Source organism: Gobio gobio, assembly GCF_949357685.1.
Source record: "Gobio gobio genome assembly, chromosome: 9".
NCBI classification, from domain to species: Eukaryota; Metazoa; Chordata; class Actinopteri; order Cypriniformes; family Gobionidae; genus Gobio; species Gobio gobio.
In genome coordinates, this window is record NC_137115.1 from 52,657,976 (window position 1) to 52,670,786 (window position 12,811).

Genomic DNA, 12,811 nt, shown 5'->3' on the forward strand with positions numbered 1-12,811 from the left:
TTATTCACTCCAAATTTAAACTTTGCTCCGCCCTCTTCAGGCTGCATCATTGAATAAGGAAGGACCATAGATTGTGAGACCCAACAGCACACAAACGGAAGTAGCAAGTATGGACATGAGTCATTCATATTTCATTTGACGTATGACACCTCTTGCATCATTGCATGTGAGGTTCATTAGTGAGCAGGTACTGAGATACTCTAGTAAAGATCTCTGGTAAAAATTTCTACTAAGTGGACTGCAAGATGCTTTAGATGTTTGTTGCTCTGGCATGCATCCATTGAGCATTGTTTATTTACAGTACATAATAATCCAGTTGTTCAGCCCTATTCCTGGATCTGTGGGCATCATGTTTCACTTAAGAAGCATTCAAAAAAGTGTATGGTGAACAGTGGCTAGATTCCTTAACAGGAAATGATCTCCACGTTTTGCAGTTTGTGCACACAAGTTACAGGCATAATAACTTCTGAACTGTGATTGTCAGCATGGTCTAGAGCTGATGTGTGGAAAGTGTAGTGAAGGTATTAGCTAAAATGTGAAGTTGCTTATAGCGCCACCTTGTGGCTGATTTTGACAAAAATTGGTACACATATTGATTTTTACAAGATGTACAAATAGTCTGTATTCTGCACTGTATAGTATGTACAAATATGTCATGCATTCTGACTTATTTACACTGTTAAAGAGTTGATTCTCATGCTAAACAGGGCCAAAGTTTCAAAAAATTAGTTGGACGTATGACGGAGGATGGACTTCAGGATTCGAATACGTTTCGGAAAGTTTTTTCGAGTATGGCCCTGTATTACTAGCCTGGTACTACCAGACTCTCGTACATTTCATTTGTACATAGAGTCTGGCCACTCTCCATTGACAAGCGTTTACTTCCCTGAAGGCGGGAACTCTGTTGAAGTTTAAAACTATTGAATCTACCTAACCAATCGCTAACGTTTGGTCGTGACGTATGTCATGCGCCGTTCGCCTTTGATTTTCACATTAACTGTGCACACCACCTCAGTGTCAGTGATAAAACCTCATGCATTCGGATTGTGATTTATTCACGGTGGAGAGGAGAGTTTTGTGATCGGAACGCGCTGCTCTCGTAGTGCATATCTCGTGCAATCATAACATGATTGTATATGCTATAAATAAAATGTCATACGCTTGGTATGATAAGAATAAATGCTGCCGTAAATAACAGCCCAATTCAAATGTTTACATGCTTTTCTTCTTTTATTTTTTGAGCGGTGATGAAATATTTTGCTCTTATAAACACTTGCCAGCATTTAAAGAAATACAAGTCTAGAAATGCATCCAAATTACAGCGAAGCACAGCCGTACGATGCTCTGCAGTGGTCAAAAAGGATATAAACAGTGCATTTTGAAGTTATATATTTTTGAAAACTCACACGTGGATTCGGTGAGCAATTACATTACCACACGACCTTGGTGTTTGTCAAAAGCAGTCGGTAATTCAGCCTGTGTTTTTCTTGCGGGTGGTAGGAGACGGACGGCTTCAGGCAACTCCTTCACCACTAACGGAGCGAGCTGAAAAATACTTTTCCCAGACCACAACATCATGGTCACCAACAAAACTCAGCAGTGATTGTTCTTGCTCTGTGTGTTCAGGAAAGAAGGAGGCGGGAACCGGCGAACGTTTAACAACTTTTAATCAAATAATAAGCACAAAATGAAAGTTTTGCCCCTCACGGACGACTGCCGCGCACATACATAACAAAACGTAAACAAAACACAACTTAAAATCCAGGCCTGGTCCTCTCTCGTCCTTCACCGGTGTCGCTCGTCCTTATATACCCCCGTGTTTCAACAGTACTTTCTCCCTCATGAGAGGACTCGAGACTGGTGTGTCTCATTCTCAATCACGCACACCGATCTCGCTCGCTCCTCCCATGTCTCGCTTGCTCGTCCACCTCACCACACTCCGGCTTTAACTTCTGGACATTCGTCAGCGGTGCCACAGACTCGCATCTTTCACCGCCGCCATTACTGAACTACAACTCAAACTAGCGTACGACATCAACGTCATCGCTCTCAGCCACTCCCTCTGTTCACTGATTGGACTGGTAAAAAAATTGTTCGGGAGAAAACCTAATCATATACAGTAGTCCCAGATGGAGTACTGAAGGAAAATGAAAATTGAGCGGAAGTACGTAGGAGGGCGGAGCCAGGCTACTGTATAACATCATAAGGGGCGGAATTCCTTGTATGGGCACTTCTCCTAGATGAGCACACGCACACACACACATGCATACATACATACATCAACCCGAGCAAGAGCCACTCATCAACGAGCTTTGTTCCGGTTATGGGAGCCGTCGGCAGTGCTGGCATTTTGCTTTAAGACCACAAAATCAACAATATCACTAAAGAAGTGTGTTTCTGGTTGTGAGGGAATGATAACCTTGATAACCTTGCAAGACAAGCTTCCCAAATAATCCAATGCTAAGGGAACAGTACGCATGAATCCATCCAATATATCCAGCCATTATAAAAGTACTCCACACGGCTCCGGGGGGTTAAGTAAAATATAAGTAAAATATCTAGCTTCCGTCGGACTGCCTATTCATCTTACGGAAAAAATGTAACTTGCGGGACGATGACGTTGAACATAACGTAAGCATTTTGTACTGCGAGAAGCGTTACACTTTCTTCATAAGTTCAATACAGAAGGCGGTCCACCGGAAGTTAGATATTTTACTTTATAACGTGTGGATATTAAATGTGGATATTTTTCTACCCATCGATTCGCTTTTAGAAGGCCTTTATTAACCCCCGGAGCCGTGTGGATAACTTTTATAATGGATGGATGCACTTTTTTGGTCTTCAAATTTTGGGCTGCCATTCACTGCCATTATAACACACGTGACAGCCACAGACACACACACAAAAACTACAGGACACAGAATCCACAGACCTGCAAACCGTGACAAAATACACCTAGGATGGCTTGAGGGTGAGTACATTTTTGGGTGAACTATCCCTTTAACTTACAACAAATCAAAATTTGTTTAATAGCTTTTTGCCACCACCGTCCTTAGCTGAGGTGTGCCTATTTTGGTGAAGATCGGACCAATGGCCTAGGAGGATGTTTTTAGGGAAATTTTTGGTGGAAATGAAATCGGAGATTTACATTTTTTAGGGCTAAACTCAAGGCAAAATTAGTTTGTAGCCCTCAGGGTTCCAAAGTTATCATGCAAAATGGAAATTGCTCTATTATAGCGCCACCTAGTGTCAGACTGTGGCAGGGTGTGTGTCTAGCGATACCTGCAGTACAGCACCTTGCAGATTCTTATAAATCCTCCTTTGACATTTTATTCATTTGCAGAATAAAACAATGTTTTTCTGTACCCCACATTGTTAAGTTCACTGCTAACTCTTTCCCCACCAGCGTTTAAAAAAAAAAAGTTGCCAGCCACCGCCAGCGTTTTGATAATTTTCCAAAAAATGTTCATGGCCCCCATAATATTTTGTTGTATGAATATCTGAACATGCATTATATGGGCTATCAAAGAAAGAACAGAGCCTCTGCTTTTAAACAAAACAAACAAATTTTATTCTAACTTAATTTTTCATTTTTTAAAGCAGAGAAAATCGCCTTTTTATCAAAGACTACATCTGTATCAGATTCAGAGCGATGATCAAACACAGATGAGAATAGATGAACTCCATCAACACCCCAAAGCTTCACAGTCCTAGAGCTCGTCCTGGGTCGACATTTCATTCAGTAACATTAGATTGTTTTGATTTATATGATGTTTAATGTTGATGATCGCGTTATTTTACATTTTACATATGCTCACATACGATATCGCTTGTCTCTGCTTATTCTTTGCCTGTGTTTTGATCAGGAGATTCCGTACTCTTTCAGAAGATGTGTAATAGCGCCCCCTACCGTATAACAGTGAAAACACAGAAAGCCGGAAAATTCCGCCAATGGCAGGGAAAGTAAGTAAGTAAAATTTATTTGTATAGCACATTTCACAGATAAAAATCACAAAGTGCTTCACAACAGTACAGTACCTAATCAAACAAGTAACAAAAACAATAAATAGATAAGAAAAATAAACAGAAATGCACAAAAGACCGACCTAACCACCCTACAGTCTAGGTGAAAGCCTCTTTAAATAGAAGAGTTTTCAACTGTGTTTTAAAATTTTCCACTGAGTCGAGGCAGCGTAAGGAAGGAGGCAATGCATTCCACAGCCTGGGTGCCATAGCTTGAAATGAACGGTCCCCTCTAGTTTTAAAATGCGTGTGGGGGGCCACTAAAAATCTTTGACCTGTTGATCTTAGACTACGTGACTACGTACGCAGCTGTATCAGGTCAGAGATGTAACAGGGCGTCTGTCCTTGTAGGGCTCTAAAAGTAAGAACCAGAATTTTAAAGTGCATTCTAAATTTCATTGGTAACCAATGAAGTGAAGCTAAGACCGGTGTGATGTGTGCTCTTTTAATTTAACTCTTTTAACTCGAAAGAGTTAATTGCATGTCAACGATTACATAAAACACGGTTCACTTGAAATGAAGTTGGGCGTCCTGGTGCCCTGGTTTACCAACACTCACATTCTGTTGCTAAAAGACAGGTAACTGACACAGCTTTCTCAAACCCAGCCTCTCTGTACGGGGAGAAGAACATATTACCGATCATCCTGCATTGACATCCTTATATCAGAATTTAACTGAGCTGGATGATTACATCGTTTTATCCAGGGGCCTATTGCACAAAACTAGGATAAGGGATTAAGCTGGGATATCTTGGTGATCCTGGCTCAATTTATCCGTGATCCGGTTGCACTAAAGCTGGATAGGGTGGCAGTTGGATGTTATGGTATAAATTACCATGGAGATTTATTCTCTGGAGCTAGCCTGCTCCAGACCAGGCTAAATTCCAAGATCTATTTAATCTCATCCTTTATGTCAGTCAGCAGTCACCACAAACGGAAACCAATAGTTATTCCACTTCCCACTATACATTGTTATCACATATAACTAGACCCACTGTCATTATTTAAATGTTTGTGATCATAGTTTCAATCATTTTGGATAAATTATGATTTTTAGATGATGTTGCTAACATTAGATCATTTACGGTTTCCCATAGACTATACGGCTATATATAAAAATGATAGAATATTAGGGCCACAGAGGAAAAAAAAGAAAATTCACAGACTTCGATAAATTAAGTGATAATATTGTAACCCGTTGTTTTAGAGGAAGACGGTTGTTAAAATGACAGCTGTGGGGCATTTCGTGGAATTGTTCTTCAGTATGGTTTCACAAACAAGGACATATACTTAATCTTTTGGCACATCAGCGTCACATTGTCATAAGTATTAGGACTGTAAAAAGAATATACATCTTTTCCGCAGAAAGAACCAGCCTCATAAATGTATGACCTTTTCCTTCTTCCTCAGTGTGGCCCTAATACTCTGTCGTATAAAATACACATTCCATATAAATATAAAAACACAAAGTGTAACATTAGGTTCCTTTATTGAATAAGGATAAAACAAAGCAGGTAAACCATCAGCTCCTTTCGAAACTGAAGTCACACAGTGACTCTACAAGATGAAAAGCACAGAGTCAAAGCATATTATACAACAGAAGGATAAATACACATTCAAAAGGTCTGTATATAACACACCCCGCATGTCTGCACACTGAAATAAATGCAGGACAAATCAATACACATCAACTGAACAGACAAATGAATGGATGCAGTAGCCTCCCTGCAAGCTTGTATTACACACAGTATACAGCACAAACATCATAAGAGGCCAAATCAATACAATAAAAAAAGGAACACAAAAAAACCCTAATTCCTCTGCCACCACAGGACTTATTTAACCAAAATTGAATGCACACATACTAACAAAAATAATTCAACACATATTGGTCCCTTAGCAGCCGACCACTATCGTCATCAGGGAAGATTGCCGGATTGTCCCAGTCCATGGCTGGTGGCCTCTGGGGGCCCTCTCCTTCCTCAGGCAGGCCACATTGTGGAGGACAGGACAAGCCACAGTAATGTCACATGTAGGGATGGGTCGCGATTTTCGAATATTCGATTAGTTATTTAATTATAGAATATCGAATAGTATGTGCGATTATCGTCCAAAAAAAATACCCATGTTGTCGGTGCTGATGTGGTGCTGACGCGTTCATGTAACCAGAGGCGCTGCCAATAACGCTCCTCAAAGCTGCCAGTCAGCTCTAGGCATGTGCCAGTATCAAATTTTCATGTTGCGATTAATTGCTGAAGCTTTTATCACGGTATACGGTATTATCACGATATTGAAATAAGTTGCAAAAAAAGTGTTGTCATACTATAACAGGTTAAATCACGTTCTTATAACAAAAGAACCAAACATGTAAATACAATAAAGCAATACACAAAAATGTATAAAGTAAACAAATATTTAAAACAGATTAAAGTGCAAAATAATTATAAAGAACAATAGGTATGCTGAAATGTACATTTAACTAAGATTAATACATGCTTTAGAAGTATTTTTCATTGTCAGTTTGTTAATGAAGGAACTAATGTTAAATATTGGAGCCTTGTAAAGTGTGTGATTGAACAACAGTCAGAACATATTCAAACAATATCTAGGGCATGTCATTTAGTCCAGATTAAAATATAAAATGCAAGTTTGAAAATGAATAGCCTTAAGTCTTTAAGTAGGCTATTATGTATTAGGTTATGTGATTACTGGGGAAACGGCTGCATTTCTGCTGTTCCGTCAGCGCCCTCTGCTGTCGAAGAATGAATGTGCACTTCAGTGCGTCTCCTCATTCCGCCATGTGCTCGGCTCATGCACGGTCTATTTACATCAGTGCATGTTCCTCTTTGACGTGTTTTTCATTTTAAACGGTTGATGGGTAAAGTATTCGTAAAATTCATTCTAAAAATCGGAATAATTCGTAATAAATAATTATTCACGGTATTTTGAAGTGCCCACGATAACAATATTGTGCATGTTCATTATTGCGGTATATCGTATTACCGTTTACCGGCACATGTCTAGTCAGCTCTCAGGGTGTTTTATACTGGACACGTTTGCTGCGGTCCGAGTCTGATTGTTCCCTCCGCCTCCGCAGTGTTGGTCTGGTTTCACACTCAAATTGAACCCTGGTGCGTTTGCGTTCATCTTACGTCATCACAAACGTGCACGGGCGTGATAGAAAACAGAACGCGGGTCAATATATTGAGCTTTTTTCAATTAATTTGGTGCTATTATGTGCAACTGAGTAAACGACACTTGGGTTTACCGTATGTGTGTCGCTTGAAGGCGGCTTTGCTGCTTGCAAACAGACTCTTTTGAGGAGACGGTGAATTGCCATTCATTTGCTGCCCTGATTGCACTCTATGCGCGAATACACTGCAGGCTCGCTCTCGCGATCGTATCTCAGCTAAATCATCAACACTATCATCTCTTACGTGTATGTTATTGAACTAATGACATTGTAATCGGCTAAAACGCATGCGCTGGTTACTTTCTTCCACAACAAGGGCGCACCCGAGTATTGTTTGCACATTCACGTGAATCACGGCTCAGCTCCGAGAGCAACCGAACTCCGGTTGCGTGTTCTCGGGTTCGGTACCTCTGTGCACACCAAGCTCTGTAGGTAAGCTTTCACATTAGCAATTTTTCATGAAAGCGTGCCTTCAAGAGCCCAAAGGTCAGTTCAACTCTGGCCCTGGTCCTGGCATGGTTGTAGGCCTGCTGTGCTTCCTGATTGTCCTCTGAAAGGTGCTATATAAATTAAAGTGATTATTATTATTAGCTCATCTATTCATTTCAATTTGAATTTAATTTATACAGCGCTGTTCACAATTGTTTCATTGTTTCAAAGCAGCTTTACATTAATAAAAGCAGGAGAACACACAGAAAAATCGGTGGACAACATAAGAAGCAGAGTACAACGGCTAAGATTAAACCGTACTACTGAGCGTAGTAATAATGTAAGGCTTTGATAATAATTTATCAAAGCCTTATACAGTGTGATGAAGTTACTTTACACAATTTCACTCATATCTGCAGTCCATTTCAATACAAAATTAAACTGTTTCATAATCAGAGTACAACTGCATTTTTGGAGATGTGAATTAACTATTTGGATTGTAATTGTGATGTTTCAGCGGAGCGGTGAGTGTGTAATTGTGCACTACTTACGCATTCAGGAGGTCTGCAATACTTTGCCATGCTTTTTCTCTTTGCTTTATCACTGTGGCGGTGTTGCCTTTCTTCTTAATTATGTCTTTTACCTCCTCGTATGCCTCCATGAGGATTTGTGCCTCCGACCAGGAAAAGTACGCCGCTCTAGTTGCCATGGTGAATCTGTGATCGGTGGCAGGTCTATTTGAGTGAGCCATGAGCGCGCACCTATCCAAGATTGGTTTAACCTGGCTTGATGAATCCGTATCTGCTCATCCTGGCTTGGTCTTTGTGCAACCAATTAAGCCTGGACAAACTTGTTTTGGCTTCATTGAGCTCAGCTCAGTCATTTATCCTGGATGTCTTAATTCTACTTTTGTGCAACGGGCCTCAGAGCTGCTGTACAGCCAAAACAAACTGTTGCATTATTTTCCTGTTATCACTGCAAAGCTGATTCAGTCATGAGAAAACCCCTCTGGTTGTTCAGCTTTGCTGTAGCCTGACGTCGTCATACTCAATTCTAGTCAGAATATGAGTCTGAAACTGCTCCGTTGGGCTGTGATTATGGGACGTGTTTCAACCGAACCAGGAAAGACCTCAATTGGATAGACCTACAACCAATCAGAGCAACGGAGCGACGCATAACGTTAGTTATCAAATGTCAACAGATCTCAGCTGCACTGTGTTGCCATGTCCGCGGGTTGAAGCGACCCCAATTATGTGACATACAGACCCAGGAATGCGATTTTTGGCTGCCAGCCCTGCCAAAATAACACATATTTTACCCCCCAAATGCCTTTTTTCCCGGAGAACCCCCCCTGGAAAGCTATTGGGCTTGTTTTTGGCTAGTTTTTTTCAGGAACGTTAGCAATTGGGCGGGTTTTGTTGTAAAAACTTGGCAACCCTGTCACACAGAGTTTACTTACCAACACGATCATCATTTCTGAGAGAAATAGTAAAGGTGAATGCATATACGAACAAGTTCTCCGTTTAGGATTAGAACAAACTCAACCCAAGCGCCTTTGACGACGTAGATGATTACGTTACTGTTGATCATCTGTCCATCATCGTCTAAAGCCCGCCCTGACAATTTCATTGGTCCGAACAGTTTCTGTTCGGGCATAATTACTTCTCTACCGATCAAGTCCAGACCGAACTGCCCGAGTAAAAATGTTGTGGGCGGGGCTAAGTTTGGCTGGCATCCAGGCTAGCTTTGCTGACCAGTGCACAAGAACAAAAACTGTGTGATGAAATCAAGCTAATTATGAAGTCAAGGGATCATGCACACGATTAATCTTCATTAGTGTGTAAATGTATGAGCAGTAAATCCTTTGCACACAGGTGCAGAGCGTACGTGCTAGTTCACATCATTGTTGTTGTTCCGGAAATGTGAATCTCTTTGGGCCAGATACAGTGGACGTGAGGAGACTCGGTCTCACTAGTTTGTTGATGTTGGTTTGGTGTGTCTGCCTTTAAAACTTTTTGTTTTTTGTAAGAAAGTCCTTGCAGAGACTTGCATCAGCTGCCTAAATCTCTGTTATAAAAGAAAAAAGTCAATCTTGACTCAGCCACATCCCTGAAGACCGCTGAAACCCAAACGGCTGCACATGTGTAACTATTGTATGATCTGGCTTTAACACTGCAGCAAGAAACTATTCTTGGTTTCTTAAAGGTAGAGGCAGAGTTGTTTTTGTTTTGTTTTAGTTCTGGTTGAAACCCTTTTCACATCCTGATAGCAAACAATAATAGAAGTGGTCTAAATATAAAATGTTTTTACATATAATCCTCAGTGGAAGTCTTAGGACAAATCATTGCATTCAGTATTCTATTCAGAAATAGCTGAAAGCTAATAGAAAGCTATTTCTATTGCTAGCACCTCCAAAATGACCTACCCTACCTTTAAAAGGATGGGTTACACAAAAATAACTCAAACACTGAAAGTAATTGTTTGTGGGGAAAAAGACATAATAAAATAATTGTTTCATTCCCTGTCCCTGTCATCCCTGTCATTCACACCATTACAGTCAAACGAATTAAATGAGCTGTGTCAAATTTGACTTTTTATTTTTATTTTTATTTTTTTTTACTATTACATTTTTGACATGAATTACACTGGTCTACAGCCAAAATGCTTCTGAAATAAATGAAGTCAAACTCATTGTTGATTGGCTCTAGTTTTCAAGATATGTTATTGGGTCAGTATATATGACGCTGACTTGACTGAGGAAAAGCGAGTAATAAAGTGAAGGGATGACTAAATGGATCTATGAATAAATCCATGACTGGGTTTCAACACTACTTGCTTTTTTTAGGTAAAACAATGACCTATGCAATCTGAAGCTGGTATTGCGTCATACTTGATCATATCAGGGATGACATATTACCTACACTACTTCTTTTCTTTTGTAAGATTTGTGACACCACAGTATTTATTTCCATCAAGAGGACACATACATTTTTGTTTGAGATCTTGTATCGACACTGCACTAATCTAGCACTATGTAAAGTCTCCTCCAGCACATACCAAAAGACTTTCAATTAATTTAAGGTCTGGACTCAGAGGTGTCAAATCATGTGTGAAAATGATTCATGATGCTTCCTCCCAACCATTATTTCACAATTTAAACCTGATGACTGATCATCCTGGCATATGGCCATGATGTGTCCTCCTACATGGCTATCTTAGAGATGAAAAGCTACACACGCCATCAGTTAAAACTGTTGCCAAACATATAACATGATAGAAACATAGCAATCACTGCAATAATGATCAAATCATAGACTCTTAAGCATTTGCCTATGTAAATCCAAACAGCGACTTAACTAAAAAAATGTTTGGGCTGGGCAGTTTGTTACTTGGACTGTCGTGTTATGTAGGGAGCTGTTCATGGAAATGATGTTTGTTTGTTTGTTTTTTGGGAATGGATGACTTTGCCATCGAAGGAGCTAAATAACATTTTGACCTGAATTATCACAGTAACACAAATTCACTTATTGGTGACATTATACCCTTGGGTGTCAAGCACAGCAGATTTCGCCATAGTCGTTGACTGTTGCATACCATATATGAGTCAATGTGGGGGCAGAGGCAACAGATAAACGGGCGTTTTTTTTAGATGATTTCAAATACTGTATACACAGCGTTTACCAGAAATAGCTTTCTGCACCTGGACAACAACACATAGACATAGGCCCCAATCCCATGGGTGCTCGAGAAACAGGAACACAGGAACTTAAGTAATGTATTTGCCCTCCAGTAAATAAAAAGAAAAAGAAAAAGAAAGAAAGAAAGAAAGAAAGAAAGAAAGAAAGAAAGAAAGAAAGAAAGAAAGAAAGAAAGAAAGAAAGAAAGAAAGAAAGAAAGAAAGAAAGAAAGAAAGAAAGAAAGAAAGAAAGAAAGAAAGAAAGAAAGAAAGAAAATGATGAATCACAAGCAGCTTTTTGGAGGAATATCTAATATATAGAAGGTGCACAGTGTCATTCACAAAAACTCTAAACACCATCATGGTAACACACATGACATTTAAAAAATGCAATAAACATTAATTTAACTACATGAAATGTAACATAAAACCCTAAAAAAAACCTAAGAAGAAAGTTATTTCAACGAAAATACATCAACTGTGAAGTGTCAAACAGGGAACAGTTTTTCACTGTAAATTACACAACAACTTGTTCTTTTTCACTTCCTAAAATGGTCAATTTAATGGTATTTTACTTTTTTAATTTAAAATTAGTAAGGTTAGATCTTATTCAGCGTATATAGTACAGAAACGTTCTGTTAACCAGTTAACCGTTTTTAACCGTAGCATTTTTACAGTCTTTATCATTAAAATCACGATAATTTTTTACAGTGACAGGGGGACTTTAATGAATACACTAAATAAGACGAAAAGATTTCCGCCGCTGGAGAAACTTAAGTGAGAAGGCCTGAAAACTGACTCCAAGGTTACATTGTTTTTGCTCCATATGTGAGTAATATGAGTCTTGTTATTTTTAACAGGGCCAATGTTATTGTAATGTTAGCTGTAGTAACAGGACAGTTTTGAGTGTCATGGATCTGGAGCTGTTGTGCAACTAACAACAATTTAGTGCCTCCAATGCACTTATCATGAATGTTTTTTAATTACAATGGAAACCAACATCAACATTGGGAGAACATGCATAGCCTACTCCACCAAAAATGCAGGGGAAACCCTCTTCCTAAAAAATTTTTTAAACAAATGAAAAAAAAAAACCCAAATGCCTCCGATAAGGTACCAGAGGCATTTTACTGACTTGTAAAAACATTCCAGATAACATTGCTTCCTTTTTAAAAAAAAAAATGTATCTAGTGTTGCATTGTGCCCCATTCTGTGGTTATTCATTAGCCTTCATTAGACAGGACATTGCAGAGAACAGAAAACAAAGTTATTGTACAATGTAAAAAATCCAACTTATGTTTTGTATGACAAATTCAGCTTTTAAAGTTTATTCAACTATTTAACATGAAAAAATTTGAGATAACTAAGTGACCCTAAGTTGAGAAAACTCAAAAATGTTCGCCAGCTGGTCTCCTGTTTTCTTGGCAAACTCCATGCAGGGGAGCAGCTGCATTTTGACTAGAAGAAGTAAGTGTCGTACATATAATGTGA